Source organism: Pleurodeles waltl, chromosome 4_1 (genome assembly GCF_031143425.1).
Source record: "Pleurodeles waltl isolate 20211129_DDA chromosome 4_1, aPleWal1.hap1.20221129, whole genome shotgun sequence".
NCBI classification, from domain to species: Eukaryota; Metazoa; Chordata; class Amphibia; order Caudata; family Salamandridae; genus Pleurodeles; species Pleurodeles waltl.
In genome coordinates this window covers 272,843,587-272,868,171 of record NC_090442.1, presented here as the reverse complement: position 1 = coordinate 272,868,171, position 24,585 = coordinate 272,843,587, and the positions used below count along the sequence as shown (strand labels likewise).

The 24,585-nt window shown below is 46.4% G+C and overlaps 1 protein-coding gene across 1 annotated transcript in view; it reads left to right on the top strand.

The window, feature by feature from the left end:
• The window catches only part of MPPED1 (metallophosphoesterase domain containing 1), a 716,237-nt gene that overhangs the window by 118,192 nt on the left and 573,460 nt on the right, over window positions 1–24,585 (top strand). The gene's annotated exons all lie outside the window — the stretch shown is intronic.

Below are 24,585 nucleotides of genomic sequence, written 5' to 3'. Positions count from 1 at the left end.
TTTTGGGTGCCCTTCTTATACCCATTTTGCCCTTTGAAGTAGGTTTACTTCAAAGGAAAGTTTCTCTTGATTGTGAAATCCTGCCTTGCCCAGGCCAGGCCCCAGACACCCACCAGGGGGTTGGAGACCGCATTGTGTGAGGGCAGGCACAGCCCTTTCAGGTGTGTGTGACCACTCCTTCCCTCCCTCCTAGCACACATGGCTCATCAGGAAATGCAGACTACACCCCAGCTCCCTTTGTGTCACTGTCTAGTGAGAGGTGCAACCAGCCCAACTGTCAAACTGACCCAGACAGGGAATCCACAAACAGGCAGAGTCACAGAAATAGTTTAAGGAAGAAGATGCCCACTTTCCAAAAGTGTCATTTTCAAACACACAATCTTAACATCAACTTTACTAAAAGATGTATTTTTAAATTGTGAACTCAGAGACCCCAAACTCCACATGTCTATCCGCTCCCAAAGGGAATCTACACTTTAACCATATTTAAAGGTAGACCCCATGTTAAACTATGAGAGGGACAGGCCTTGCAACAGTGAAAAATGAATTTAGCAATATTTCACTGTCAGGACATATAAAACACATACCTATATGTCCTACCTTAAGCATACACTGCACCCTGCACTTGGGGCTATCTAGGGTCTACCTTAGGGGTGCTTTACATGTAAGAAAAGGGAAGGTTTAGGCCTGGCAAGTAAGTACACTTGCTAAGTCGAATTTACAGTTTAAAACTGCACACACAGACACTGCAGTGGCAGGTTTGAGCTATGTTTAGAGAGCTACTCATGTGGGTGGCACAACCAGTACAGCAGACCCACTAGTAGCATTTGATTTACAGGCCCTGGGCACCTCTAGTGCACTGTACTAGGGACTTACTAGTAAATCAAATATGCCAATCATGGATGAACCAAATACATACACATTTTGTATAGGAGCACTTGCACTTAAGTACTGGTTAGCAGTGGTAAAAAGTCCAGAGTAACAAAAACAGCAAAAACAGAGCCCAGTACACATCAACAACCTGGGAAACAGGTAAAAAGTTAAGGGAGGCCACACCAAGGATGAAAAGTCTAACAATCCTCCAATGTGGTCAACCCAGCTCAGCTCTTAATACAGTCATTGGTACAGAGGTTTAATAATCGTCGCATGAAGATGTTTTCTAGCTTTTGGAGAGTCTGAACTTTTGTGAAACCCCAGATTCTACCACCATAGGAGCAGGCAGGCTTTTGTCTTGAATGCAGTCAAGGCTGGTTTAATTTGTTTCTTGCCCCATGGGTTTGCAAGACGTATTATTGTGTCAGAGTTGTGAGCTATCCATTGTAAACGATCATCCATTCTTATGCCTAAGTATGTTTTGAGTCGCTCAATAGTTTTAAATACAGCATCAATATCACAACACAGTCATTGGTACCATTACCCCTTTTTAATGTTAAATGCAGGTTCTGGCGTCTTATTTGAAGCCCCATATTGAGTAAAAGAGTGTCACCGTACAGTGATCTGTAGCCAGTGTGCAAGCAAAGGTATTGTGAAGAAGGAAAGTACCAAACTATGGCACAGGTTGAAGAGGGAGTTTGATATACCTAAATCCTAGTCTTTGATCATTGGGTACTGTGCTGGGCGTTCGCGATCCCCAGTTGGGGGGAGGGGGCTATTATTATTGTTGTGTGTTAGACTGACAAGCATTATGTCCTAGGTGGGTATCTATGTGGGTGTTTTTTTGCTGCCGGTGTTATGTACAAATGATATTGATCTCTGCTTCAGCACCAAAGCAGTTTTTGTTTCCATTGCTTTAGGATTCGTGGGGACGCTGATTTCCAGCTTTGGGCTCGTAGCCACTTTGTTGAAATAAATTCCAGATGGGCTCATTTGCATTTATGTTTATTTTTCTGTGCACAGGATAATAAGCCCATCAGACAGGTTTTCGGGGTATTTTCTAGTTTGACATTAGTCTTTTTTGTCAGTTTCTTGCATGACTATTTCTCCTAACGAGTGTATATTAGTGCCCATTTAATATGAGAGCATTTCATTTCTTTTACCAGCTTGGAATCAGCAGTGGTTTTGTGTATCTTTCCAAGATGATAAACGCCAATGAACATTGTTGTGGATAACCATGACCACTTTTTTAAATAATCAGAACATTATGCCTCTCCACATTCATGAGTCTTCATGGCTACTCCTACTCATTGCACAGCTTGTGGGATCCTTGTGAAATTCTCATACCTCCTCTGATCCGACAGATTCTGAGGGAAGTGCTTACCAACCAGGTTAGTGTGCTCACTCATGCAATAACAATGGACCTTGCCCATTCCCACTTTTAACTGCAAAAACCAGAAGACAATTATACTTGGGTTATTGGGTAATGACATATTTATTTCAAGCATGTCCAGCTATAGTCACAGATATAGTCATGGCACCGAACCCTGTGGCATCTTAGCTCAAGCCCCAAAACTGCTGGAATACCCGAGGTAGAAGTAGAAGTGTGGAGAACACCGGCAAGTCAGCTCCTGTTTCCAACCAGCCACATCCCATAAATAACCTCTCCTGAAGAGAATTGGCGGTCATGCTCTCTAGACCCTCTGAATTTCATGGTGCCTTTTCTGTTTACAGGGCACAGAGGTTACTGGCAATTGTCTCTCTCCCTCTCCCCCAAAACCAACCTCCACCCACTAGTACTCCTCTCTTCCTGGCAAGTGTCCCCAACCCCAGACATCTCTGTGTAAATACGTCAAGGCTTCGTTCGTAAAGTTAAATGTCATTCAGATCAAACAAATTAGTTGTTCCTCACTCCCCCTTATTTTTGCCAATTTTTTCAGAGACCAATATATTCTATGAAAAATGAAAAAGTGATTTCTCCTTAGAGCATCACGTTTAACCACCAAGTAAAATGTAAACAGAGATACTTGAAATGTATTTTACAGCTCTACATCCAGCAACTCTCCGTCCCATACATGATGTGGAGGTTTACTCTTCTCCTCAGCTGCTGTCAACAAGTGCTGGTACCAGGGCACCACCACCTTCTTCGCTACACAGGGGGCTTGGAGCTCTATTTCCATCTGTCCGGGCTCAATATTCAACCAGTTCTGGCTCATGAGCCATGCATTTACCTGATAAATTTTAAATCTGCAGAGAGCCCATTTGTGTTACTATCCCAACAGTCCCAAGACAATCTCAGACCGCCAGTCACCAGCTGGCCCCGGAGGGGAGTGAGGAATTGAAGTGCAAGAGGTGCAGTCTCAGGGAAGCTGATGATGTGCATATGATGGCCACCTGCCCAAATGTGGAGGAATTGTGGTCTGTTGTGGGTAAGACAATTTCTGACTCCATAGGGACAGCCCCAGAGGTAAGCCCCTTACAAATTCTTTTTGGGGATGCACAGCTGGAGGTGGGCAGATCATCACTCCTTTCAAACCAACGTAAGCTGTTTTTCTACTTAATTTTACTTGCAAGAATGGAAATCTTTAAGATTTGGTCCCAGTTGCTTGCTTCTTGCTGGCTATCCTGAAAGAGGTTGGTGGTGTTTTTCAGAGACCTGGAGAAGGAGAGGAATATGGGAGAAAAGTTCTGGGAGTTGTTGAAGTTTTGATGAACTGTCAAGTCCTATGATTACGCCCTCTTAAATCAGTCATGGCTGGGATAGGCCTGGGATAGGCCGAATCCTACAGTTATTGCCCAGTGGATGTGTTTGATGTGAGCACAAAACTGAACAGGTGGGCCTCTGACCTATGTCTGGTTGGAGGTGATATGAGGACTGAAAAAAATAAGTTAGTTTATATTGCTTGAAATGAGTTGTTGACTTTCTTCACTAACCTGTTAATGGTGACGGGCATATGCCCCATTGTGAGTTGGGTGGGACTGGGGAGAACGGTTCACCATGGTGAATGTATTATGATCAATTTCAGATCACCTCACGTTGTACAGAGGTTGCTTTTCATCCCCTTTTTACGTTCTAAGAGAGAAACCAACATTGGCCTCTTCCCAATGGGATATTTTTATAAACCAATTAGCCCCAGAGACGCGGTCACTTTTGCACATAATTCTCCCGCCCACAAATGTGTATCTAGGGACTCAGTTGTCCAGGCAAATAATTCTTCTGGTTTTATGATATCAGTCTCAAACCGCTTCAGTGTGTTAGATGGGGTATAGACCTAACGAGGAACATCCTACTTAAAATGGTCTCTTTTTCAGGGAAGGCTATGGAAATTAGTGATTGGGCAGGAAAAGATGCGAAGGTTGGGTGCCTACTACGGTCCAGGGGCTCAGATATGAGTCTGGCAATCCCATAGTGCCATCACAGTCTGTAGTTTGCAACAGTAGCCCAGCCCTAGTAGTTCTTGACAGTACAGGGTCTGTTCCTCCAGATTTATTGGTTCTGGAGGGGATAGACACCTATTGTCAGTGTGAAGTCATGGGGGGAACTTAAGGCCACTGATGTTCTTCAGAATTCCTTGGCCCTGCCACTTCCCATTGCAGGCTGTGGCAGGAGAGACTCATTGGATCAACTTAGCCCTGTGGGCTCTTGTTTCAAATACCCAGATAATCTGTTAAACATTCTGTCTTGGAATGTTGCATGGTTAGGTTCCTAGCTCAATGTTTCTGAATAGACTAATTTTATTGATCAACACACTATCTGAATATTTCAGAACCCATGGGCCCAACGACCTCTGCATCAAGCAGGTTTTGTTAATTTTATTAAAGGTGCAATTTTGAATGGCAGAGGTAGGCCCTCCGAAGGATTGTCAACTTGGATCAACTCTGGACTGGCATGCAAGATTAAGGAAGTTTTGATCTCCTCTACTGACATTTTTGTGTTTCCCTACCCGTTAAGTCTAGAACTCTGTATCTATACTGTTGCGTAGGCTCTTGTTATCCTAATGAGTCTACTAGATTCGGGCGGCAGAATCACCTGCACCATGGGGGACTGAGTCTGAACCCACTACAGGTAACACCTGTCTGCCTAATATGGGTTTTGCTCCGGCTAACTAGCAGCGCCTCATCTCCACCCTAGAGCAGGGATGATTGGGCAACCGAGCGCATGACACAATTGACTCCTCAGGGAAATCTTGGTCACTCTGACCTCATCCGTTTCTCTCAGTTACATTAGTCTCACGTATGCAAGGAGAATCAGAGGCAGAGTATAGTTCAATAAGATTTTATTGAAGTAACTGCATCTTAGATATTAAAGCATTAATTGTAATAACTAGGACGATGAAGCATGACAGGATTAAAATTGTGACAAGGAGAGTGAAACATAAAAATAACGCTACCATATTGTCACTAAGATCGTTAAGAATAGCTCCAACCTAGATTATGTTAGAGCACAGCATGTTAAGCTATAATTCTGCCCTTCAGGTTCCCCTGGGAAGACATCATCCCTCATACCTGAGCAAGAGGCCTGTAGTGTACATAAGCAGCTGCAGCGGAGTACTCAGCAGTCAGCATACAGTCGTGGTCATCTGGCTGGAATCTCCCTCTAATGTACATGGGTCAAAGTAGTGTTTTTATAATAAAACAGCTGATGTTGCAAAAAAGGATCCCCACATAAGAGTGTGTATGTTTCTGTGAACATTAGAGACAAAACTTACCACTTTTACCGGCAACCTATCTTACTGCAGCCTTGAGAAAAGCACAGAGTGAAAGAAAGGTCTAGTTTAAGAACGCAGTGCTGGCCTAGGCAAAGAACAGCTAGATAGAGAAAACAAAACAAGACCGCAAATGTGGCTATTGTTAAAATAATAAAAACAAAGCTGAATAAAATATGTCTAGGATAAAGTGCACAGCGGCAGGCCTAGTTTGCTAAAATAACATGTATAAAGCTATAACTAAAATGGCTACACAACACACTCCCCTTGCCTGTTCAAAGGTGGATTAAAGCCTAATTATGTGTAAAAGCTACTTAAATTCAACCTAAGGCATATATATAAAGATGTCAATAATGACAAGTTAAAGGACATTTGAGCATATATTAGAAGGACAATTTAAAATGTTAAGTGTGGCACCAAAAAAGCAGAATTTCAAGACTCATTTTGGAAGTTGGCAATTGAATCTGGGATGATTCCGGGAAATCTTCCACTTTGGCAGGTGGTAAAGTAGGAAGTTTATTGCCACGGAAAACCAAGGAGCATTCGTGTTCCAAAGCCTAAGCTCCAGTCAAGGCAGCAGCATTGCATGGTGTGCCCAACAATGAGTTTATAGCTGCATCATCCACGAAGGGCAACTTATAAGCAGCTTCCCGTAGCACCCTCAATGGACATGTCTGGTAATGAGCTCTCAGCGAGAACATCAACAGATCAGCGTCCAATGAAAGCAAGTGTTGCATAGAAAGACAAAGTTTCAGTACATGTTCGAACAAGCACCAGAGGCACCGAAACACGGGCAGCACACAATGCAAAACCGGTCTGAATGACAGAGACCAGTCACACTCCAATTGCTCCAGGAGTGATGCTCCAAAGTACTGCATCATGCGGTCACGACACAGCTGCACTGGTGGAAGCGCTTTCAGTCCTTGTTGTGATGGGACAGCCATTGCGCAGAAAAAGTAGCAATAGCAGCATTCCACCTATTCTAGCCAAAGTTATCAGAAATCCCCTAAAAATACTGGACAATATTGAGTGGATGGCTGAATCTATTGAGCCAAATATAGAGGAGAAGGTGTGAAAGAAACCAGAACCAACAGCCTTAAAGAAATTTGCGATTACAGTAGTAATGTACGCATTAAATATTTGTCCCATGAGCTTACCAAAGTGTCTCGGAAAGTTAGTACTTAAAAGGGACTGTATCACTGCTGATGACCTTGCAACCTGAAGGCCATAGGTCTCGCGTGCAGATGTAAGTGCCACATGTTTTTGGAACAATAAAGCCTTGAGTCTGCTCCACTTGTCAAAATTCACATTTGAAGTAGTGATATGGGGCCAAATCTCAGCTACTTCCCTCCCTTTAGGAGGAAAAAGTACATTCCCGCAGCATGTAACAATCTTAGAGACCGAAACGACATAAACTCTCCCGGCTCGCATCCCACAACAGTTTTCACTATTGAAGAGGACATAGCTGCCATTCGAGAGCACCTGGAACGCAGGTCTAATCAAGGGGACTGGGACTCCCTTCAGATAACAAGCCAAGTTTGCTGCCGAAGCGTTGCACGCCCCATGCAAAGACAGCTGTTTACAAACCATTGAATGGCTGACAGAAGTCTCACATTCACTACCGCTAAAAAAGACCTCTTTCATGCCACTGAGACATTTGTACGAGAAAGGTAGGCCCCACACCTCATGGATGTAACTATCTCCTAGCCTTTCATATCTGCCCACTGGAATGTGTTTTAAGCCGGACGTGAATTGAAGTGTTGAAATAGGCAGATTAATGACCCCATGGTATTTCAGCCAAAGTAAAAGGCAACTTTTCAAATTTTTCAATATTCAACATGATATAAGTTGCTTCCTTCTTAGCCATTAGCTGTTGTCGTGTTAAATTAAATGTGGAAAATATGCCCCTTACGCTAACGTGTTGCCAGCAAACGCAACCTGCCTTCAGTGTTTGTTGTGTCCAACGCAACTGCATAATGGACCTAAGTTGATTCTGTCCATGGTGTAAAGAGGACATGCCACTTTGTATTATGTCTAGAAGAAACAATGTTGTTTAAGGTGTATATATCATTATCTACAACAGCTAATGCCTTCTGTAAGTTTTCCTGATCTATTTGCCTTAACTGGGCAGCAACTTCTTGTTGAGAAAGCTTCCAAATTGATTATAGACTGCATATAAGAAACACTTTCTGCGATGTTTTCTGGGGCCTAATAGGAAATCCTGTAAGTCAGTGTTAATTAGACAGGAGACTGAGGTGTTCTCTAACCACATCTAGTGAAGAACTCTTCAACCATTGTTGGCATAGTTTCCCTACACCTTATGACCCTCATTGTCACATTGATGGTAAATCCCGCTCACCGCCATGCCGACAGCTGCCAACTTATCGCAGCAGCGGCAGATATCCGTTCACCATATTATGACACACACAGGCCAATCCAACAGAATTCAGCCACACACACAAATCCGCCAGACCAAAGGTCAGTGATAAAGTGGCGGTATCAAAACCCACACCGGTATGTCAACAGAACAACGCCCACCACAATATGACCTATGAAACACCACAGTGGACATTCAACGGCGGTAAACTATTGGCGGTACACCCCGCTGCGCTCACAATGGACACCCACATACAAAACAACACTGCATTGGACAATTTAAATAACACACACCTGAAACCCATACACACACCACACCCACACCACTATAAAACACACACCCACATTACCCACAACCCTTTACCATTTCAAACCATTGCCAGCAGAGAGACACCAAGACCACTGAGACAACTAGAGCCACACACTTTTCACACCTACACACCACTCACACACCCCACATCACACACCCCAACACATTACCCAACACACACACACCTCACACAACACCCATGGCACCACATAGACACCCCTGTTTCACAGAGGCGGAGCTAAGGGTCATGGTGGAGGAAATTATCAAGGTGGAGCCACAATTATCTGGAGCACAGGTGCAGCAGATATTGATGGCTAGGAAGGTGGAGCTATAACGGGGAATCATGGACAGGGTCAACGCAGTGGGACAGCACCCAAGAACTAGGGATGACATCAGGAAGAGGTCGAATGACCTACGGGGGAAGGTACGTTCCATTGCAGCACGACTCCAGGTCACTGTACAGAGGACTGGCGGTGGGCCCCCACCTCCTCCCCCACAACTAACAGCATGGGAGGAGCAAGTCTTGGTAATCCTGCATCCTGATGGCCTGGTCGGAGTAGGAGGAGGACTGGACTCTGGTAAGTCAACTCTCTACTACTACTACCCCCCTACCTGCATGCCATCACATACCTCCACCCTCACTCCCATCACTCCACTACATCCCACACACCCCACCAGCACATCTCACCCATCCCAATGCCAAGCCCTGCATGCTCTACCAGTGCATGAACACCACTCACAGCCATGCATGGACACTCATCACTAAAGCATGCACAGTATAGAGAACTAACTATCCCACCACACACCAACATACACAAGTGAATGCTGCCAGGGCAAATCCAACCAAAGAGGGCAAGCCACGGATGCACAATATGTCAGACACAAAAACCATAATACATCATTTACATCCCCACAGGTACCCCAGCCAATGTCAGCAGAGAGGAGGTGCCAGCACTACCCAGTTCCCCTAATGAATAGGCAACTCTGGTATTCAGGATCTGGATGACCTACCTGGCCCATCAGGGACCTCTGGACAGGCGGTTACCTAGGCCCAGTCACGCACCACCACAGAGCCTCCCCCATCAGGAAACACCACCACAGCACCTACCCAGCTTACCCACACCTCTGTCCCCAGGGCACGTCAATCAGCACTACAGGGACCCCAGGTCACACCTCATATCCAAGACAATCAGAGTCCTGGGGTCAGTGGCAATGGGCACACGGTTCAGGGGAAAGAGGCACAGGCCAACAGGGAAACTGGGAGGAGTGCTGTGCGCCAGGGGGAGGCCAGGCCTCCACGAGACACTTGCAGAGTTCCTGGGAGCCTATCAACATTCCCAGGACACGATGGGCCAGATCCTGGGCAATGTGCAGGAGATCAGGCGGCTGCAGGAGGGACAGTACCGGGGGATCAGGGAGGACTTGTAGGCCATCACAACACCCAATCTCCATAGCAGGGCTGCTGGCAGACATGGCCAATATTATGAGGGAGGCAGTCTCACACCAGCGGGCCCCTGCCACTAGCCAGACATCAGAACAACCTTTCACTTCCGCTGCTGCTAGTGGCCAGGAGGACCCACCACAGGACTCACAGGGCACCAGCACCCCTACCCCTGCAGAAGAAGAACCACCCCGCAAACGTTCCCTGCGATCCAGACAGAAGCCAGAGACACTTGCCAAGACCACCACCAGGAAATGAGACTATCCTGATTGACACCCTTGTGTCCCACCCTGTCACCCTGTCCATCTTGAACTGTTGCTCCCCCTCCTATGTCCCATTGGACATTGCACCTGTGCTACAAACAGACTGGAACAATACCCCGGACTTTCCTCCAGCATCACCCCATCCCATTGCACTTGCCCCTCAATATTTTAGCACTTCAATAAACACCCTAGGAAAAAAAAGAAGTTTGGAGTATGTCATGTATATCAAATAAGTATTCATTGAAACAGGTACAAACATTGCAAATCAACTGTACAGAAAATGGGCATAGAATAATGACCCGTAGCTGGCTGCAGTGATCACACCAGGAGTATATGTGAGGTCACCAACATATGCAAAATGAATTGCCAGAGGGAACAGTAAGTGGGCATAGAAGTGGGAAATATCAGCATGCCATTGCCACACAAATTCAAACAAATGTAATTGAAATATGAAGTAACACTGTCCTACCTGTGTGTCATTGGAAGTATTGTCTGATCACAGATGTTCTGTTGTCCTCATCCTTATCCTCTGCCTCCTCATCCTCACTGTCCGCAGGGTCCACAGCTGGCACATGGGCATCTCCAGCCTCCTCCGCCTGCAGGAATGGGACATGACGTCTGAGGGCCAGGTTATGCAACATGCAGCATGCCACCACTCTCTGGCAGACCTTCTGCGTAGCACAGGGATCCACCTGTTAGATGGAGGCACCGGAACCTGGCCTTCAGGAGGCCAAAGGTCCATTCAATTATCTTTCTGGTTTGCCCATGTGCCTCATTATAACGTTCTTCTGCCCTTGTCCTAGCATTCCTCATAGCAGTCGGCAGCCATGATAGGTTGGGGTAACCAGAGTCACCATTGAGGGACAACATTTAGTCACACACTATTCCATATGGCCCACACCATACCCATACACCAGCATCTACTGGGTGGGGACCAGGGCTCACCTATTAGCCACACCCTGTGCCTCTGTAGTTGGGCCATCACATTTGGGATGCTGCTATTCCTCAGGACAAAGGCATCATGCACCAACCCAGGATACTTAGCATTGACGTGGGAGATTTACTGGTCCGCAAGGCACACCATCTATACATTCATAGAGTGGAAACTCTTCTGATTCCTGAACACCTGTTCATTCTGGCGGGGGTGAACAAATGCAATATTTGTTCCATCAATCGCCCCAATTATGTTGGGGATATGTCCCATTGCATAGAACTCGGCCTTCACTGTGGCCAAATCTTTAACCTGGGGGAAACCAATGTAGCTGCACATGTGTTTAATCAGGGCAGACAACACTCTTGTCAGCACTATTGAGAACATTGGCTGTGACATTCCTTCTGCCAAGCCCACTGTCACTTAGAAAGAACCAGTTGCCAGGAAATGGAGTACAGATAGCACTTGCACAACAGGGGGGATCCCAGTGGGGTGACGGATAGCAGATATCAGGTCAGGCTCCAATTGGGCACATAGCTCTGTGATTTTGGCCCTGTCCAGCCTATAGGTGGGGATAATGTGCCTGTCCTCCAGTGTTGCCAAGTCTACCAGGGGTCTGACCACGGGGGTATGTCTCCATCTCCTATTCATTCACAGCGGTAGCAATCTAAGGGACACAAGAGTGAGGAGCCAGTCACAAACTGAACAATGGAGCTACAACAGAACTTTGCATCCTGTAAACTTGTAATGGTTCATTGTGATTTGTCCAGTATGTCCTAATATCTCCTGTGATGCAGCATTATTCCAGGTCCTGCCCCCCCCCCCCGAAATGGCGCCTGCCTGTCCTGTGTGGAGGAACAGGTTGAAGTGAGGTAATTCCACTGACGTTGTGCGCCGTTACGCGAGGCGGTCGGGAACCGCCGTTCAACTCCTCATTGGTTATAATTGGGCCCTATGGGGTACAGTGGCCAATGATGATCTCCGCCGGCGGTGACAGTATGCACCACCTCGGACTTGACCGCCATTTTCTATCTGATTCCTCACTTGCTACCTGACCTTCCATAGGAGAGGATATACACTGCATGTGCTTCTGTGACCTGTGTCTGGAACCTGTCATGGCCCATGTGACTGGGGAAAGATCCCCAGCCTTCACTTCGGAGAAGTTGGAGAGACTGGTTGATGTGGTCCTACCCCAGTATGGACAGCTGTATGGGCCTCCACACCAACAGGTGAGTACACAGTGGGCACGATGCATGTTGCATGAATGCTTTGAGTTGTGTGTGTGAAGCCCTTGTGCAAGGGGGGGTGGGTGGATGTCCTCTGGGCGGCGTACAGGTTGTGTGCTGGGCCATGTGTGTGTAAATGGTGATGGAAACTGGTATGGTGGGCCATATGTTTAACAGGCAGGACTGTTTGTCTAAATTTATCTTCCTGTGTTTATTGCCTCTGCAGGTCAGCGCCCATCAAAAGAAGGGTATGTGGCGTGCCATCGCCAAGGAGGTGTGGACCCTGGAGGTTTATGGCAGGCAGAGCACCCTCTGTCGGAAACGGTGGGAGGACTTGAGATGCTGGGCACGGAAGATGGCAGAGGCCCAGCTGGGGATGGCCTCCCAACGAGAAAGGGGTGCCCGTCAAACCCTCACTACCCTGATGGCTCGCATACTGGCGGTGCCCTATCCTGAGCTGGACGGGCGCTTGAGGGCATCACAGCAGCCACAAGAGGGTGAGTACAGTGCCCATCATTACAGCTTAAACATGGTAGGGTAGTATCCAGGTGGGGGATGTGTGTCAGTGGGTGCCCCTAGGCCAGGCCTGACATTGCAGCATAGGTCCCCTGGTGGCTAGGGTTCAGAAGGGAAAATCTTGCATCCTAGCTTGTAGGCATCCACTAGTGGTCAGGGCTGCCTGGGTCCCAGGTGTGTTGCATTTGGGGGTGTGTGCTCCTCCTCATGCCTTGGCCGCTAACTATTTATCTGGTAGTACAATGGCATATTGTGTAGGGCTGTTCCCTGTGTGTGAGGGTGCAGTGTGTGCCAACGGTGGTGTTTGTTCAGCCATTGACCAAGTGTGGCCTCTTTCCCCCCTGTTTTTGTTTTGTCATCCTGTCCTTATGTGCATTAGCATCATCTGGCAGAGGAGCAGAGGCAACAGCGATGGAGGGTGCTGCATCCCACAGGACCCAGGAGGTAGAGTCCACCAACGGTAAGGGCACCAGTGGGACGAAGGGCAGGGGGAGCATCATGGCGGAGACTGGAGGGTACAGTTCTGACACTGATACCTCTTCCGATGGAAGCTCCCTCGTGGTGGCGGACACTTCTGTGACCACCCCAGCTACAGGTACAGGCACCACCACGTAGCAGCACCGCCCTCCCAGCAACCCCTCATCGAGTTGCCCATGCCCGATCACCCAGGAGGGTGGGCATCTCCTTCGCCCCAGGCACCTCGGCCCTGCCCCAGTTAGCCCTGCTGCCCTGAGTGAGGAGGCTATTGACCTGAGATCCATCTCTGTAGGGCAGTCAACCTTTGTGAATGCCATCCAGGGGCTGGCAGCCCAGATGCAACAATCTAATGAATTCCTGGAGGGCATTCACACTGGTTTGGCGGCCCAACAAAGATCGATTCAGGCTCTGGCCTCCTCTCTGATGGCATTTATTGTCTCTGTTCCTACTGTCCCCCCTCCAACTTCCACTGCCCAGTCACATTCCCCTCAACCCCAACCCATCCCAAGCACACATACAGACAAGCATGCACACAAGACAACACCCAAGAGTGTCACAGGCAAACACAAGCACCACACTTCATCCCACAGGCACTCACACAAACACCATCCAGTTGCAGACACAGCAACATCCACTATTTTGGCTCTCTTTCGGCTCTCTCCGCCTCCTCCTCCTCCTCCACCTTCCACCCAATTCCGTCCACACTCACACCTGCATGCACTACATCATTATCCTCTACCAGCATCACCACACCAAGCAAAACACACAGCTCAGTGGCAGACACCTCCACAACAGCCATGCACACGTCCCCTGTGTCCTCTTCCACTGTGTCTGCCCCCCTCCTAAAATACACAAATGCAAGCACTCAGACTCCCCGACAGCCATCCACCTCACAACAGCATACTGCCCATGCACCTGCACCCAAAAGCAGCGGATAGACACCTCCAACAACCACTCCCTCAACCTCCACTCCCATTCCTTCTCCCACTTCCCGCCCCAATGTCCCTAAAAACTGTTCCTATCCACCATTGACCTCTTCCTTACCCCGTCCCCCCCATCCTGCCCATATGGCCAGGGTAGGAAGAACCCAGCCAAGCACCTCAGCCTCACAGTCCACGGGCCCAGTCATCATCACACCCACTCGTGGTGGAAAGGGATCCAGGCCACATGTCCTGAAGGAGAAGGAGCCTGCACCACCCAGCCTAAAGGGAACGGAGCCTGCACCAGCAGGCAGGAAGACCAAGGAGCCTGCCCCAGCAGGCAAGAAGGGAAAAGAGCCTGCTCCAGCAGGCAGGAAGACCAAGGAGCCTGGGCCAGGACCGGTGATGGATCCACCAAGAACCATGGTTGTGCAGCCGCCCGAGGTTGCAGGGGATGGGCAGGAGCCTTCCCCCACCAGCAGCACCATACCACCAGGTTGCAGGGGATGTGCAGGACCCTCCCCCCACCAGCAGCACCACCACTGTGCAGCCATCCAAGGTTGCAGGGGATGGGCAGGAACCTCCCCCCACCAGCAGCACCACTACTGTGCAGCCGACAGTGTGTAGTCCTGCCTCCATGGGCTGCTGTGCGGCCTGCCACCTCCAAAACCCACCTGAGAGACTGTGGCCTTGCACTCCCCAGGATCAAGAACAGGGCAGGTTGCCCTCTCCAGAACCAGTGGGTGAGACACCCACGTGAGATACTGTGACCTTGCCCTCCACAGGACAAAGCACAGGGCATGTTGCCCACTCCAGAACCAGTGGGTAAGACACCCACCTGAGAGACTGTGGGCCATCACTCCCCAGGGTCAAGCGCAGGTTGCCCCCTCCAGAACCAGTGTGTGAGACAACCACATGAGGGACTGGGACCTTGTACTCCACAGGACCAAGCACAGGCATGTTGCCCACTCCAGAACCAGTGGTCTTGTTACATCTCCCGGCTGAGGTGCCCCCCTGTCCCTGTCCCCCCTGAGGTGCCTGCCTATTTACCAACTGATGCCCCTGCAGTGTTCTCTCCATGTTGAAGCAGTTGACATGTGTGGCCTTGGACTTTGGCCATGTGGCCTACGCAAATTGTGGACTGGGCTGTGTCCCTTTTTCTGCACGTATGTATATATCTATTATCTTGCCTAACTTATTTGTCATACTGTGTTGATCTCATTACATTCAGTTTTGCGAAATCGTTTTGTCATTGCATTATTCAGCAGAGTTACGGGGTAAAATTGTTTTTGTAATGCAGCTGGTTGTGTGTATGGGGTGTGTGTGTGTGTGTGGGGTGTGTGTTGTGCATGTGTGTCACTCTCGTTTTCCTCCCCCTCCCTTGTGTGCTAGGCAGCTGTACTCACCATCATCGTCGTTGGTGTTCGTGGTGAAGCAGAACATAGAAGAGCATCGGGAAGACATGCAGTTCAGGTTCCAGGGTGGTGTGGTTCTTCCCTGTGTCTCTAATGGTGAGTCCTTTCCCTTCTGAGCTCAGTTCCCGCCAGGCTTTTGATGTTGGTGGTAACACCCCGGAAAAGGTGGCAGTTTCCTGTGTCTTAATATAGTGGGCAGAACATTGCCTTCCGTCTGGCTGTAGGTGGCTACCGCCGTGGTGGCTGTTGTATCCGCCCTGGCAGAGGGTGTGGTACATTGTCTGTCTATCGCAGATCTTTCCCCCATGGTCATAATTTGGCAGTATTTACCGCCGGCCTGTTGGTGGTATGACTGCCTCTTTATCACCGACCACCAGGGTCGTAATGAGGGCCTATGTTGTTACTATAACCGCATGTTCAGATGACACATAGCGAAGGTGATGCCTACTTGTTCTAAAAACCCCTGTGGAGTTTATAAAATGTTTATGACACCTAATGGTATCTATTGGCCACAATAACCACCAACCAGAATGTGAAAGTGAAGCATTAAATGTGCCTTTCTGGACCCATTCATCGAGCTGATCTTAAGTTGCATTTATATATTTTTGCCATTTGTAAAATTTTGCAGGGGCACGAATACTGGGTGCATTCAATTCCTTAATTTTTGCTAAGCCTAAACAGCTTGACTATTGTACAGTTTCATTAAAAATATCATTTTAACTGGTATCAGGCATGCTCTGAATAAAGCTTCCTTTCCCCTTATTTGCCAATTTTTTGTTCCCCACACACTTTGTAAGTCATTTGCCTTCAGCTAATATTCATAGCCTTCTATAGCCAACCAGGAAACAAAGGAAATTGTATCTGTTAATAAAATATTTACATTTTCCCTCAATGGCAATTTGAAATAACATGACTCAGCATTTTTAACATTGTGCCCAGAAAAATATGCACATTTTTCAGAATATGTTTTAGAACTCCCTTGTGGTGGAGTTGGACAATGTTCCCATTGTGTGTAATTAAAAATAGTTTTGGGGATACCTGCTCTGTGAATGAAATGGTGTCCATAATAATTATAGCAAAACATGTCACATAATTCTCTTCGGATTGATAAACATCCTCACTTTCAAATACGGCAAAATACTGCAATTCAGTCATCATAAAATAAACTGTTTTCACATCCCAGTCATCAGAAACAACTCGGGTATTATTACATCGTTCATAGAAAGTTACATATGGTATTTGAATGACCTCCGTGGGGCCGTATATATCAAATGTGACTTTATCCTAAACAGTCCCATCACAAATTGGTATAGCGGAAATGTTCACGAAATACAAGTCTCTGCGGACCTTGTGAGAAGAAAAATGGGGTTTTGGGACCTGATCCACCAGTTCAACTGTTAATCTTTCAGGAAGGTAATGGCCATGTATTAATAGAAAGAAAATAAGAACAAAGCCAATCCAAAGGAGGAAAGCTAATATAGTCATGGTAAGCCACAGATAGTTCCATGGGAATATAAAGTGATTTGTTTTAAGCCAATTTATCAGCTTACATGTTTATGGCAGTTCTGGTGTAGAAAGGCAAATGAGTCCAAAAAGGTGTCATTTGATGTCGGCAGAGTATCCAGAAGCAGTTCGTGCAAAAACTGGAGCCGTATTTGAAGGAGGAGAACTGGTAGGGGTCTCCTGCGGTGGTTTACTGTAAATGATGCCTTCAGTATGTGTAGAAGTTGAATCATTTCGATCAGCAATTTCTGTGTTGTTTGTTGTAATAGATGTTAGTGGAACTAATGCAAGACCATTTTCAACCCTCCCAAAGCTCGGAGAGGTGTCAGCATTGCTGCCTAAGACTAGTAGAGGGACATCTTGATCAGTAGTGAGAGAGATTCAGGTACTTCTGGTTGTTCCTCTTGGTCGGCTATGCAGGATCGGCCACATGGAGTAACTTGACATTGTCGATAGATACAAAGCGGTTTTCTTTAGCACCAGGCAACGATGGTAGAATGACAGTTCTGGTACTGTGTATTCCCAGGACTTGGACCGGTGCACAATAAGAAGGACCGAACTCCTTTTTCACAGCAACTTTTTCACGTACTAGATCCCCAACCTTTGGAATCCAGCCAGTAGATGTTATTTGTACATCCTTAATTCCTATGGAGGTAGCACTGGCAGAAGCGTTGTCGTCACAGAACTGTTGTAATTCCTACAAGACAGTGACACATTCATTTATGTCAAAAGGTTTTTCTGCCGCTTCAAAGTCAGGACCATCAAGATCTGGAACATACATTTGAGTTCCAAATAGGCACTCGTATAAAGTATGACCCCCCAGGGCCTTCTAGGCAGATTATTAAGTGCTCTCTGGACTCCATACAGGTGATTAGGCCAACTACGACCCGTGCCTAATACTCTGGCTGTAAAGGATTGCTTTAAATCTCGGTTTCGTCGCTCCACGACACTATTTCCCTCAGTATGAAATGGAGACAAGTAATGGAGTCGGACCGCTAACCAAGTCCCTGAATGCCCTTGAAGCGAAAGCAGGTCCGTGGTCTGAGTGGAACGCCGCAACTGCATAAGTGCCGATAAAGACTTGCAAATCTTTAATAACAATCCGAAAGTCAGCCAAGCATTGTGGCCACACCCATAGAAATCTGGAGGAGGAGTCAACAGCGACTAAGATGTATTTGTATGCACTGTCCGGTGTTAGGGGACCACAATGGTCCAAGTACACACATTGTAATGGTTTGTTTGAAATTAGGAGGGGTGTCTGTGGTGGGCGTTTGACAGTGGACCCCTTAATTTGTTGGCAGATGTCAAAACAAAGGACATACTGCTTGGTCTGTTTGTATAGACCAGGCCACCAATAACATGCTTGCAATAATGATATTGTAGCTGCCACACCAGCATGGGCGGAGGCAACTCACTCATGTGCTGCTTTAATCAACTCTGGTCCTAGATCTTTATTGGGAATTATCCGAACACCCACGCCTGGTGTTTTTACTTCTGCATCAAGAAAGCCTCCCATGGGGTAGGAATATTTAGCAGGAAATACTCTTGGAAAGGGCGTGCCTTCAGCCGTGGCTTTCACAGCAGCCCATATGTCATTGTCCGGCTTCGTTCTAGAATGAGTTACTGCAGCAACAGCAGCTGTGGCTATTGCTGATTTGGCTGCTTCATCAGCCATTTTTTTCCAGCAACGTGTATTCCATCGCGCTGGTGTCCAAGTGTTTCCTTCACATCCGCTACTTTCCCCCACGGAAGTCTGTGTTTGATGGTGTTACCTTTAGAATCTCTGAACCCATTCTGGCGCCGGTAGTGCAGATATTCATTGAAGGACTGTACACAATAGTACAAATCTCAAACAATCAGTATTAGCTGTGCAGGATCTGTATGTTCCAGTGCCTTCACCAGAGCCTTTAGCTATGCCAGTTGTGCAGGGCAAACCCCTAGGGTTTGCGTGAATGTATTTTTGGGATAAAACGTATTACCCTCCACATAGCTGCTTTCGACTGCGCAAATGGCTGAGTATTGATGCTTTGTGCCTATTGCAGGTTGTGCTTAGCAATCAGTGTACATGACTCTTTGATATTGTAGGCAACGTATTTGCCGGAACTGGGTATTCTAGTTCATATTGCAAAAATTATTTCTTGAGTTTGTAACTTTGGGTCTAAGATATACAGGGAGTGCAGAATTATTAGGCAAGTTGTATTTTTGAGGATTAATTTTATTATTGAACAACAACCATGTTCTCAATGAACCCAAAAAACTCATTAATATCAAAGCTGAATATTTTTGGAAGTAGTTTTTAGTTTGTTTTTAGTTTTGGCTATGTTAGGGGGATATCTGTGTGTGCAGGTGACTATTACTGTGCATAATTATTAGGCAACTTAACAAAAAAAAATATATACCCATTTCAATTATTTATTATTACCAGTGAAACCAATATAACATCTCAACATTCACAAATATACATTTCTGACATTCAAAAACAAAACAAAAACAAATCAGTGACCAATATAGCCACCTTTCTTTGCAAGGACACTCAAAAGCCTGCCATCCATGGATTCTGTCAGTGTTTTGATCTGTTCACCATCAACATTGCGTGCAGCAGCAACCACAGCCTCCCAGACACTGTTCAGAGAGGTGTACTGTTTTCCCTCCTTGTAAATCTCACATTTGATGATGGACCACAGGTTCTCAATGGGGTTCAGATCAGGTGAACAAGGAGGCCATGTCATTAGATTTCCTTCTTTTATACCCTTTCTTGCCAGCCACGCTGTGGAGTACTTGGACGCGTGTGATGGAGCATTGTCCTGCATGAAAATCATGTTTTTCTTGAAGGATGCAGACTTCTTCCTGTACCACTGCTTGAAGAAGGTGTCTTCCAGGAACTGGCAGTAGGACTGGGAGTTGAGCTTGACTCCATCCTCAACCCGAAAAGGCCCCACAAGCTCATCTTTGATGATACCAGCCCAAACCAGTACTCCACCTCCACCTTGCTGGCGTCTGAGTCGGACTGGAGCTCTCTGCCCTTTACCAATCCAGCCACGGGCCCATCCATCTGGCCCATCAAGACTCACTCTCATTTCATCAGTCCATAAAACCTTAGAAAAATCAGTCTTGAGATATTTCTTGGCCCAGTCTTGACGTTTCAGCTTGTGTGTCTTGTTCAGTGGTGGTCGTCTTTCAGCCTTTCTTACCTTGGCCATGTCTCTGAGTATTGCACACCTTGTGCTTTTGGGCACTCCAGTGATGTTGCAGCTCTGAAATATGGCCAAACTGGTGGCAAGTGGCATCGTGGCAGCTGCTTGACTTTTCTCAGTTCATGGGCAGTTATTTTGCGCCTTGGTTTTTCCACACGCTTCTTGCAACCCTGTTGACTATTTTGAATGAAACGCTTGATTGTTCGATGATCACGCTTCAGAAGCTTTGCAATTTTAAGAGTGCTGCATCCCTCTGCAAGATATCTCACTATTTTTGACTTTTCTGAGCCTGTCAAGTCCTTCTTTTGACCCATTTTGCCAAAGGAAAGGAAGTTGCCTAATAATTATGCACACCTGATATAGGGTGTTGATGTCATTAGACCACACCCCTTCTCATTACAGAGATGCACATCACCTAATATGCTTAATTGGTAGTAGGCTTTCGAGCCTATACAGCTTGGAGTCAGACAACATGCATAAAGAGGATGATGTGGTCAAAATACTAATTTGCCTAATAATTCTGCACTCCCTGTAGTCAACATCAGTGGCTGTCAGAGACGTTGCCCATTGGATCCAAAGTGGATGTAATGCTTTCACATTTGGAACGCCGGCTTTGGTAACAGCCTCAAGGGCTGGAATTGGAGATACAACAATAATGCGTTTTCCGTGGGCAAGAGGTCTTTCTTTAATGACAGCCATCTGTACAGCAGTGAGAATTTTCTCAGTGGGAGCAAAGTGTTTTTCTGCTGCTGAATATAAGTGTGATTTGTATGCAATCGGGACCGTCTCACCTTCATTGAATGTCACATAGGTAAAAACGATGGCACCAGCTATTACTCTGATGACCAAATGTGTTCTGTTGGCCCTCGTGTGTAAGTGTTGTGCTGCAAGCATGTCTGTTTGCAAATCTCGAAGAATGTGTGTATGTTCAATTGTCTATAATTTACTTGAAAAATCGGGACGTTTCAGATCATATAAAGGTTTTATGCATATAGCGTAATCTGGAATGTAAGTTCTGCCAAAATTTAGAAAACCCAATAGAGATTGGAGTTTTTTAATCGTATTTGGTGGTTGTAACTGTGCGCATTTCTCTAAGAATTGTGGCGCTAGACTCTTTCCTTCACTTGATAGCTCATATCCCAGAAACAGGACACTGAGGAAGGCAATTTTTGTTTTTTTAAAATTGAATTTGTAGCCAAATTCAGCAAATCCTACAACAATGTGGGCTACCCGTCTTAGATGTTGTAGTAGTTCATCATCCGTAAAATAGATATAATCTACATAGGGCAATGCTTCAGGATCAATCTCGTGCAAAATTGCTGTCCTGGACTGTTCTTATACCCCTGAGGTAAATGACATAATTTTTTCTGAGAGCTTAGTGCGCTGAAACTTGTTAAGTCTCTACTCTCAGGCGCTATATTCTGGCAGAAAAAAACATTGGAAATGTCCAGTGTTGTTTTGTATCTTTTACGCACTATATTGTTCATTAGTGCCGTGCTATGTGAGTTTTGTATAGCATAAGTGCGTGTATGACTGTTTAAGTGTCTGTAGACTAAGACTATTATATATGAGTGTTCTGGTTTAGCTACTGGGAGTGATGGATTATTCATTGGGGAGACACAGGGTTCAATTACGCCCTGGTACTCTAATTGCGTGAGTATTTCTCTCACAGGTGCTTTTGCTTTGTGTTTTATAGGATACTGAGGTTGGGGTTGAGGTTCATTTTTAATTGAAATTACATGGTAGGGGGATTCTTTATCTCATCCTATGTGATTTCGGTATAACGCTGGTGCCTGTGCTAAAGCCCATTCAATGGAATAGGATTCAGCGAGTTCCTCTGGAACAAGGGGCGAGAAGGAAGGCTTAATAACGTCTTCTCCATATGGGCAGGTGCGGACAAATTCAGGTGGCCAATCTTGTTCACCCAACAAAACATCATGTATGTTTACTACACGATACCAAAAGATTGGGTCTATTATGCGCTCAATGTCTCCTTCTAACTGTAGCGTTACTTTATATACCCTATCAGGCGTGGAGACTCGCATGTCCGCAGTTTCTACTTGTCTAAAGTCATCAGTTGCTTTCACCTCCAGATGCTCTAGAAGATTCCGCCGAACTATTGTGACCTCTGACGCTCTGTCTAGCAGTGCTAGAGACCACTTCTTCTTCTTCAAGAGGACCCTCTTCCTGAGTGGCATGTCGAACTGCGACTGCTGCCACTTTTTCCTTTTTGAATTGTGGTTTTTGTTGGACGTATTTCTCTTCCTTTTTAACAGAAACCTGCGAAGAGCGTTGTGATTCCTGTCTCGGTTTCACGTACTCTGTCCTTCGCTCTGATCGTCCACCCCTCTCATTTTGTTTTTCTGATGAGTCCTTAAAGGAACGAGATTGGCTTATATCAGTATATTGATATCTATCAGGTGTTTTCATATTATCTTGATTTCGGAGATTATATCTATTCTGCGGGGTCTCCGTACGCGGAGATTCCCCCCTCCCTTTTTTAGGAGTTTGTTGTTTTTTATCCCAGCATTTCTTAATACCCTCAGGTGCTTGCTTGGGAAAATCTTTATTAGATTTGCCCTGAAATTGTGGTTTAGATGGTCTGGCCCCTAAACTGTCTTGACCTATGCTAGAATAAGTTTCTGCGATTATTTTAGGCAGCTAGCGTTCCTGATCCTGTCGCTGAACGTCACGGAGTCGCATGCGCACTGCAAGTGCGACCGCTTCCCCTTTAAGGTTTCCTAAAATGATTGAGGATACTGTGGCAAAATTGCCCATCAATTACATCCCCAAATCTAGGGCCGGGCAGCCCCATATTCATCTTCAATTTGTTTTAACACCTCCGGTAAATTGGCAAGTGTCGGTGTACCATGTGAAGTTGTATAGAGTGCGGCAAATACCGTGCCCCAGGTATTACAGTTATCTACTGTAGGGACCATCCCAAATGGCAAGCACATCGTTGATATTCTGTGGTTATCCTGAGGTCCTGTATGGGGAAATACTACCTCCAGCGCATTAATCTTTTGTGCTAACCAAAATGGAGTTTCCTCCCGTTTGTGGGGTACTTTACTCATTATTGAATGTACAGTCGCATGATTTATACCTGGCGTTGCTGCATGTGGATGTGCTGGAGCAGCACGTGCTGAGTTTGTATTTAATGTTTGCATTACGAATTGTACTAATCGTCTATATGTCGCTGTTAATTCACTATATAAACGATGAACCTCAGCCACTGCTAAATTTGCAACTTCAGGATGTGGTGTATAGGTGGCCATAAAGGCCAGGTAGGACCATCATTACTTAGAGGACCTAACCTTACTGGTAATATTGTGTGGGGTAGGGCGCCATCAAGCCAATTGTTATGTTCTTGATAAGATAAAGGTATTTCTAAATATGTTCTGCATTCTCCAGGCGCATTCGCAAATGTATAATGATGAAATGTATTTGTGTTCCCATCAACTGCTGGGAATGTGACCCAAGAATAAAAAAGTTCTGTTCTATAAGCTGCAAGGGCATCCACCACGAATGTGACCGGACCCCCCCTCGGGCGTTAGGCCATTTGCTAATAAATGAGTAGTTAGAAGTTGTCTCATATTAACTGCTATGCATGTCACGTAGGCTGTCATTATTCTAATGAGACTACTGGATTTTGAGCGGCAGAATCGCCCGCGGTGTGGGAGACTAAGGTGGTCATTACAACCCTGGCGGTCGGTGTTAAAGCGGTGGTAAGACCGCCAACAGGCCGGCGGTAAAAAAAATTGAATTACGACCATGGCGGAAACCGCCAACATAGACAGACACTTTAACACTCCGACCGCCACGGCGGTACTAACAAACACAGTGGCGGTCACCGCCAACAGACAGGCGGAGGACAATGTACCGCCAACAGAATTACAACTACCAATCCGCCACCTTTTCCGGGGCAGATTCACTGCGAACAAAAACACGGCGGAAACAGAACTTCGAAGGGAAAACGCTCACCTCCACACACCCCACGAGGAACCAGGACGCCATGGAACCAGAGCTCCACATTTTTCCAACCATTATCTTCTTGCTCCTCTGCCAGGAGCAAGAACGCCGGTGGCAAAGACCACAGTGAGTACTGCACCTATGACACAGGGGAGGGGGGAGGGAAAAAACAGTGACACACACACGCAATACGCAACACCCCCACCCTCACCCACGACAACACACACTAATATAGCATGATACATAACAGTTACACCCTCCAACCCCCCCTAGAAGAATGCAAAGACAAAAGGAAATGAGGTGAACGATTGTAATATATTAAAATTCAGTATTCAAAAAATATACACACACTATTTACAAACATATACACCCATAATATTAGTCCAAGATATTCCACCATTAAAGTCCGTGGACCACTGGGCCCAAAATGCATGGGCGAGGCCCACACAAGATACCCGAACAAGA